The sequence below is a fragment of the Rissa tridactyla genome, chromosome 3 (assembly GCF_028500815.1).
Source record: "Rissa tridactyla isolate bRisTri1 chromosome 3, bRisTri1.patW.cur.20221130, whole genome shotgun sequence".
Lineage (NCBI taxonomy): Eukaryota > Metazoa > Chordata > Aves > Charadriiformes > Laridae > Rissa > Rissa tridactyla.
In genome coordinates, this window is record NC_071468.1 from 58,254,354 (window position 1) to 58,262,747 (window position 8,394).

Sequence of the window (8,394 nt, forward strand, 5' to 3'; positions counted from 1 at the left end):
TAGATGAAAAATCCACATTTGCAGGAGCAAGCTGTGGGAGATGTCATGTGCTTTGGTTACCAGCGGTAGTTCAGTTTTTCTGAACTTCAAAATTCTGGTGATGGTTTTTTCACTCCCCACCATTTCTTGACAGCAAAGGGAGCACTTCTCATCATGGCTTCCCATCACACTCCCCTCTCTCTGGTCAACCACTGGGAAAATGGGTCACAATATTGAAACCTGAGCCTCTTCCACATCCTGCTAGAGGCCTTGTTCCTCACACACAGACCATACCCATCCCAAACACAACAGCAAACTCCAGTCAGCAGCAAGCCAAATGTATCATCACCTCTTGTGTCCAGGCTCACCCATGCATGAGCCCCCCTGGGTGTCTGCCTTGCTTTGCAGTCTCCCAGAAAACCCCAGCTCACTTTGCTTTAATAAAGGCCTTTCTGCATTGCAGTAGGTGAATCATGCCCATGCCATACAAGGAACTCATATGCTGCCAAACGTTTTTTGTTTTATAAATAACGGCTCCCTCACATTACCTGTGCATTGACACCATGCTGTGGGACATACCATCCACCCAAACTGTTCCCACAGTTCCACAGGAAAACAAACTTCACAAATCAAAGATTAATTCATGTATCTTATCACATTAGCCTTATTATTCCAGTTTTTAGTTTTCTAGTCCCAGATTCTTTTGCTATTCATGTATACTCACAAGCTAGTTCTGACCTACAGCTCATTGGGACAGTCAAAACAATCAAGTGCAGGTTAGTCACTGCAGGACACCGCCCAGCCCATGTGGGCCAGGTGATATGGCCAGCACTCATTCCCCAGCACATATGGTGATATGGTGTGCTGGCTGGCCAGCACACCATGCCAGCCTCTCCCCTCTCTCCCTGCTAATGGGGAATGAGTCTCACCTGGCTCCCAGCTCACAAAAAAAAAAAAAAGCCATACTGGGGGTGGAAGGCAACCCTCAACTTGACTACAGGGCAGCAGGAAGCCATCGGTGCGGACGGATGCTGTTAGTAAAAGTCCAGCCCATTCATGAAAGAAACCCACAGAGCAGCCCCTGCATGATGACAGGAGAGAGGGCCACGGAGCCTACCAGTGGCTGCTGCTTCAAGGGTTAACGCCCAGCCACATGCTTGCCCAGCATCCCAGGCAAGCCTTCTGACTGGGAAATGATTAGGTGCGCTCGATCCTAGACATTTGTACTTCCTGTCTTTATTGCTTCTAAAAAAACCTTGAACAATTACTTGTCGCTTCTACAGCCAAAAAATGTCTAAATTTGTATTTTGAGAATCCAGTTACAAAACTCAGAGCTAGGAGAAAAAGCAGACCTTTCTTCCTCTCCAGTGATAAGAAGCCTGTGTGTTTGGAGCTAAAGGGACAAGGACTGCTTGGGGTGGTCTAAGCAGCTTCAAAGTAGAGTCTAAGCTGACAGCTTACTAAACAGAGAGGAATTCTTACGCGAATCAAGGGCTTGGAAGCACTGTCTTGCCAGCAGCACTATTTTTACTGGAAAGGTCTGGCCAAAGCTATCTTGGACAACAAAACAAACTAGATTATGCTATGAATATTAAAAGCTTTATAGCTGTTTGTTTGTGCAAGAAATTCCTGGAAAGTCCCTTGGCCTTAATGTAGGGAGGAGAAGGTCAGAGAGGAAGCAGGAAGAAGGGAAAGGGAAATAATTCATTTTGGAGATCAGTGATTTTGTTCTTATCTTGCTCACTTAGAGCAACTTACACCAACTTCCCACCAGAAACAAATGGTCAAGAGCTGTGCCAGAAGGTATTAAAACTTCTGCGTGTTCAGTGGGACATTCAGTGGACTTGGGGAAGACAGTCTCAGCTAGAGCTGCATTATGCTTAAGAAAACCTTCATTCAGGTTCTGCGGAAAGAAATTTAAACACCGCAGTTGCTCTACAAGAACCTACACCACCTCAACTACTGCCCTCACTTCCTACCACCATGTAATAAAACCATATAAATCATACGAGATGCAGCCACTGAAGTCTGGCCAATCATTTCACCAGGGTGATGAACTTTAGTTTCATTATTGTCATCATTCATAAAGTTATTATTCATAAGGTAGAAAAAAGGTTTCTTCTTGCGTTTTGGTTTTTGTTTGATTTTTCTTTGGTGTTTTACAGCTTACAGATAAAACTTCGTGGCCCAGTTGTGACTAGTTGGCATTATTAATATTTTCACTGGAAATATGCAAGGATTTCATTAGAAGCATTTGCACTGGAAACAGCTAATGAGGGATGGGAGGGAAACACATTAATAAGTAGCACCGAGAAGCATGCAAGTACTTGAAAAAGCCATTAAATACATGTACCAGTTTAGACTGTGGCATTTTCTATGGCTCTCAGTAAATATTTCCCAAACAAACAAAAAAAAAAAAAAAAGCCTCTCAGCAAAGGCATGAGGGCTCACTACCTGCAAAGGCATTCCGGGAGTACACCAAAGCACGCAGCAGCTGAGCGGCAGCAGCAAGCACAGCTCGCTGCTTCGTCGGGTTTGCTCCACGTGCCCGTTCCAACCAGTCCTGCTCTGGCCCATCTGTGCTGAAGGAGGGCTATACTTACAGAAGGGAAAACAAAACAAAACACAACACAAACCAGCAACTAACTCACTTTGCTGAAAGTGGCACGGTAAATTGGACTTGGTTGTCCTCCGACTCTTTAGCTGCTGCCAAACTGCCACCACTTTCATCCTCAACAGAGCCCAGGGAACAAACACAAATTGCAATCACAAATTGATCCCAAGGATTTTCCCTGCAAATCAGCACTGTCCAGCATTTGTTTTATGGTTAATTTCTCTGTCTCCATGGCCAGTTAACAAATCGCATAATCACATAAGAAGAGATATCTTTGCCCTCTCCCAAAATAATATATTAGGTTAACTCCGTAACCACTTAAGGGGGAAAGTCAGTGGCTTACATCATCCTGAACAACTGAGGTGGCCACACAGGGAGGTTTAAAAAGAAATGTTTCCATCCATTCTATGTCACGCTAAAACAAACACATTTCTCCTACTGGCAGGAACTGGAGGACACACAAAGGTCTGGGGGTTTTTTCTTCCACCAAATATGTAATCCTCATTTTTCTTCCTACTGGCAAAGTACACGCAACAGACAACTCCTGCCTGTCTCACATTCAGTATGTATAAAAAAAAATCCCAACTCTAAGTTATATTGGCCCAGCCATATTGTTTTAAAATTTGACTTTCCACTTCTGGATTGAGTCCAGCATAACCTAAACTAAGGTTTTGGACCACTGCGTGAGGCCCCACGGAAATGACACAATCTCACCAGCAGGTACCGACTATCACAAAAGACAGCAATACTGATGGTTACGCACTTGCCAGGGAGCTGGGTTGGCATTGTGCAGGCAACAGCAGAAAAGGTTACTATTTTAAACTGACGCAGCAGCAGCGTAGGCAGTGGAATTTGGTGAAATTATATATTGACAGCAGCTCTTGACTGCTTTTGTCATGTATCTTACAGCTCAAGTGCTGTGCATGGAACTATATATAACTACTTTGAGTGACTGCCCTTGTTTCATATTCCAGCACCACACAAATGTAGCAGCAGAAACAAGTGGGCCTGTAGCACTTGTTTGGGTTGTTTTCTCTGCAGAGTTCCTGCATTACTGCTGAAAGGGTGTTCAACACAACACAGGTCCATACGTCCAGCTCAGCCCGGCCCCTCTTTCTTCATTCTCCAAACTGGGTCTTTTTTTGAGTGCTCTTTCTACATTTTAGTTTAAGTCGATTGCTTTCTTGAGAGCTCTTGTCCATTATAAAACCTTACAGCTTGCAAGATGACAGAAGCATTTCTATGTGATGGCCACAAAGAACGTGTGTTCCATAAGCAAGGCATGTGGAAAGGAAAACTCAGACTAAAGAGAAGAAAGACGTCACAGTTGTACAGCCAAGGTCAGTTTACTCCAAAGGACCCAACACTTCTTTCCAATGGGGCACGAGTATTTCTAACTGATGGTCTGAGATGGCGCACTAGGACGTACACTGGAAGCCGGGGGAAGTACTTAAATAAGTGCAGAAACCACAAGCACAATCCAGCACCCATTCTCCTCCGAGATACCAATCTTGCTGGCAAAGGCAGTTCTGACAATGCACGCACACAAGAGCTTGGCTGCCAGATGGTGACTCCAAAAATTGACTGATGAATGCAGAAAAACTCCTGTGGAAGTAAAACCTGCAGAAAAGGTTTGAGCTGAATTTATCATCAAGGTCCAAGCTAAAGCTTGATGAGGGGTTTAACTTGGTCTATTCAGGACGTGGCTGCAGGTAAAGAGCAGTTTGTGAAGATTGCCTGTGGGCAAGGTAATAAAAACAGGACATATAATTTGGACCAAAAAAAATTACTTTTGTAAAAAGAAAATTCTTTATCCTCTCCAACTATAAAGCCAGCCTTCACCATCTGTTTCCTGGTTTGGCTGAGTTTTAGAATTTTTTTTTTTCCCCCCTTTCTGTTCAATGAGCACCTAGCTTGTGGAGCATGTTGTTTTTAAAACAAGCCCTGCTTCTGAGGGAAAAAAGGGTTATCAGTTCATTGATTAGTATAAAATTAGTATACTAACAGTACTCTGCCCAGCTCAGTTGGTCATCCAGAATTCAAACACTGATTAATTTAACTAACCTTAATATTAGAGGAAACACAGTTTTTGAAGAATTGCCCTGAACTCTGTCTCTACAAGCTATTAGTACTCATTTTTATAGCTTATTTCCTCTTTCATATTACCATCCAGAACAGTATTTTCTCACAATGGTTATGTAAGGGAACACCCAAGGTATTGGCTTGCAAACACTCTACAGACTAAAACAGAGGCCTGCTCAATGTTTCTGAACTGCACATTCCTGAAACTTCACTATACACCTATGCAAGAGTGCCAAATAGTCTTTTATGTTTTTGTGGATTTTACAGTCTTTTCCAATTAACTGTCATGTTTTGCCATTGTGACAGAGTATTCAAAGTACTGTGGAGCACTGTACCACGGCAGGATATCTGGATACGTATGTTGTACTCATTAGGGAAGTCAACCTAGGCATAGTTTTTGTTAGAACAGATACATGTACCTTCAATACCAAGAGACAAGCCAAGTTTCTGCATAATAGCAGTTTCTAACTTGTTACCTACATTTTTCTCAGATTAAGCCAGAAAGATATTGCCTATGATTTATTCCTAGATCTGTGGGTCTTTTTTTTTTTTTTACCCCCAAACTAAAGAGCACCCTCTATATTTGCTATACACAGTAAGAAGTTAAGAAATCAACTTCTTTCAAATTTAACCTCTTGGACAAAGAAAAGGCACTAGTCTTTGGGAGTTCACGTGTTTCCCCTCACTTTTCAATTAACATGGTACAAAGAGGAAGAGCAGAAGTGGGTAGGAGAAATTATTCCACAAACACAGGGCAGATCTCACTCTTTCCAAATCAGATTAAAATGCAAAAGGAAAGATCTGAGCAAGTTGAATTTTTAACACTTCTCCATACACTAGAACTTCTAACAGGAGCTGTTACTGTAAAGGAGAAAAATAACCCCAGTCAGGAATATTGTGACATGCACTGCTATAGGATTTTCCTGCATTTTAAACCATTCTCCCAAGCCAACAGTGGCATTTCTCCCAAATGGTAGTGATAGTGGCGAATGACCTGCGCCATGCTGCTGTTTGCTAAACATCAGCTGGTTAATATTGTGCATCACACACAGATGTCTCTATTCTTTGCTAGGGGAGAGGGGTCATGTAGGGAAGCAAACCATCTAAAGTCTGAGTGCTTTTCATCGAGCCATGTAAAACCTGCTCTTAAAGATTTTATGAACTCAGTTCATGCAGTGAGGAACTTCAATGTTCCTTTGAAACAAAATATAGGACTTTGTTAGCTGCCACCACACATCTGTAGCAGCTTATTCAACCGATTGCATTATCATCCAGTGGGCACAGCACACTTGTTCTTTACATGACACCAAGCCCGTCTCCAGATCACAGCCTACTCCATTGGTTCTCTTGGAAAGAGATTTCTGGTATTATTAATGTTTTGTAACAAATATAAAGAAAAGGAAATAAAGAGCTACATGCTTCCTTCTTTGGTAAAGAAATGCTTTGGACATTATTAGTGCATACCTGAGTCAAGAAACACCCTTGCTTAGTGGTCACCTCTCAGAGCCACATACAACCACTCCACATAGCAAGAGGCTCCACAGGACACAGGAGAGAAGCTTTGGTGTGACATATACATAGGTAAAGCAGCTACCAGAAAGTCCCTGAAGAAATAAGTGAGGTTCCTTCTGCTAGTGTTGGCCATACTGGTTGAGAATATTGATTAGAGGGTGGCTATGGAGCAGTGGTCCTTTCTTGAAATATCTGGGCTGCAGGTGGCTATGGACTTACAGCCTTTCCCAAGTTCTTCAGACCTCCTCCCCTCTCCATGCAAGAGAAGAAGGGACTTCATTTTTCCTTGAACTTGACATAATTTATGAACAAGTGCCTCCCATAGATATTCCCTTCTTTTCCTTCCTTTCTCTCAGGAAAAGAGACAAAAATGGGTCAATTAAAACTCATTTTCAATTTGAATCAAGTTTTTGAGAGTGAACGAGTGCATAACCATAAAGCCCAACGATAGCTGATAAAAGTTTCTAATAGAGGACAATCTTACAGTCAATGCCTTAACAGCTACCCTTGTGTAGCAAGATCAGATCAGGTCTTTAAACAGATGCAGACATTTGGAAGAAGGTCAAGCTACATATGTTAGAAAGCTATACAGGCAAAGGAAAAAGGGGTCTGGTGTTTAATTATCAAGTGCTTAAAGTTACAGCTATCTATTTTATTGTTCTTTTAAGTTTTCTTGAGGCATTTGGTTTTCAGTAACCAATGTCACCAGCATAGGAAGCAAAAAGCTCTACTCTGTCTAATATCTATAGACTAGAGTTTGCTCTCATAGGTCTTTCAATTGCACTTATCTCCCCCACGTTTCAAACAACAGAGATATGGCCATATTTTAGGTCCCTGTGTTAAACTGCTTGTTCCCGTAAGTGAAGTCACTGCATTAAAAAGTCGCAAGAGGTAGAGAGGCAGGGGAAGAGTGCATATGTCCAATATTCATAACTGCAACCCAGAATAGCCTATTACTATAGAGAACAGATATTGGAGCTTTTCCATATGATAATCAGAGGGGGGGAAAAGAAACCCTCTCTGCTGAGGCCAATAAAATGCCAGCTTCCCAGAAAAGACTCCTACACACCATACGTTACATAAAAAGATCTGCAGCATACAGCAAACAATACTTGCAGACAAGGATATTAAGAAGTCAAGGCAGCTTACTGGAGCACATAAGTTCACAGTAGTAAGGATGCAGCTTTTCCAACAAAAACAGGTATATCGTTTTCTGCTACATTTATTCTGCATACATACACTCCAATGGCCAAAAGTCCATCAACAGTGATGAATAAAGCTCAAGAGAGGCAAAAAAACCCCCAATATTATTTGCCTTTTTGATTGCAAAACCATGTACAACTGTGTTTTCAATGATCTTGGCTAATTTACACTGGAAACTCATCTGCATTAGACAAAGTATTGCCAGCAGGTTGAGAGAGGTGAACCTTTCCCTCTGTTCAGCACCGGTGAGGCCACATCTGGGGTACTGTGCCCAATTCTGGGTTACCCAGTACAAGAGAGACATGGACATACTGGAGACAGTTCACTGAAGTGACACCAAGATGAGGAAGGGACTGAAGCACCTCTCCTATGAGGAAAGTCAGAGAGCTGGGACTGTTCAGCCTGGAGAAGAGAAAGCTCAGGGAAATCTTCTTGATGTGTATAAATACCTGAAGGGAGAGTCCAAAGACGACAGAGCCAGGCTCTTTCCAGCGGCACCCAGTGATGGGACTGGAGGCAACAGACAAACTAAAACACAGGAGGTTCCCTCTGAACATCAGGAAACACTTTTTTACTGTGACGGTGACCGAGCACTGGCACAGGTTGCCCAGGGAGATTGTGGAGTTTGGAGATATTTAAAAACCATTTGGATATAGTCCTGGGCAACCAAGTCCAGGTAGCCCTGCCTGAGCAGGGGGGTTAGACCAGACGACCTCCAGAGATTTCTTCCAACCTCAACCATTCTGTAATTCTGTGAAACTGCAATACCACTTCTGGTAATTTCCAGAAAAGTACCTCTGTTTCCACTGTTCGTAAGAGCCAGGCAACGCTTTCCCGGGACAATCAATTCTTGGTATCTGTATGACTGACTGACAGAAGGTTCAGTTCAGTACCTTAACTCAGGATGGTTAGGATGCTGGAGCATGGAGAGAACATTGGTTGGTTGGATTTGTTGGGCTGTTGGGTTGTAGGGTCTTTTTTTTTTTTTTTTTGGGGGGGGGGGG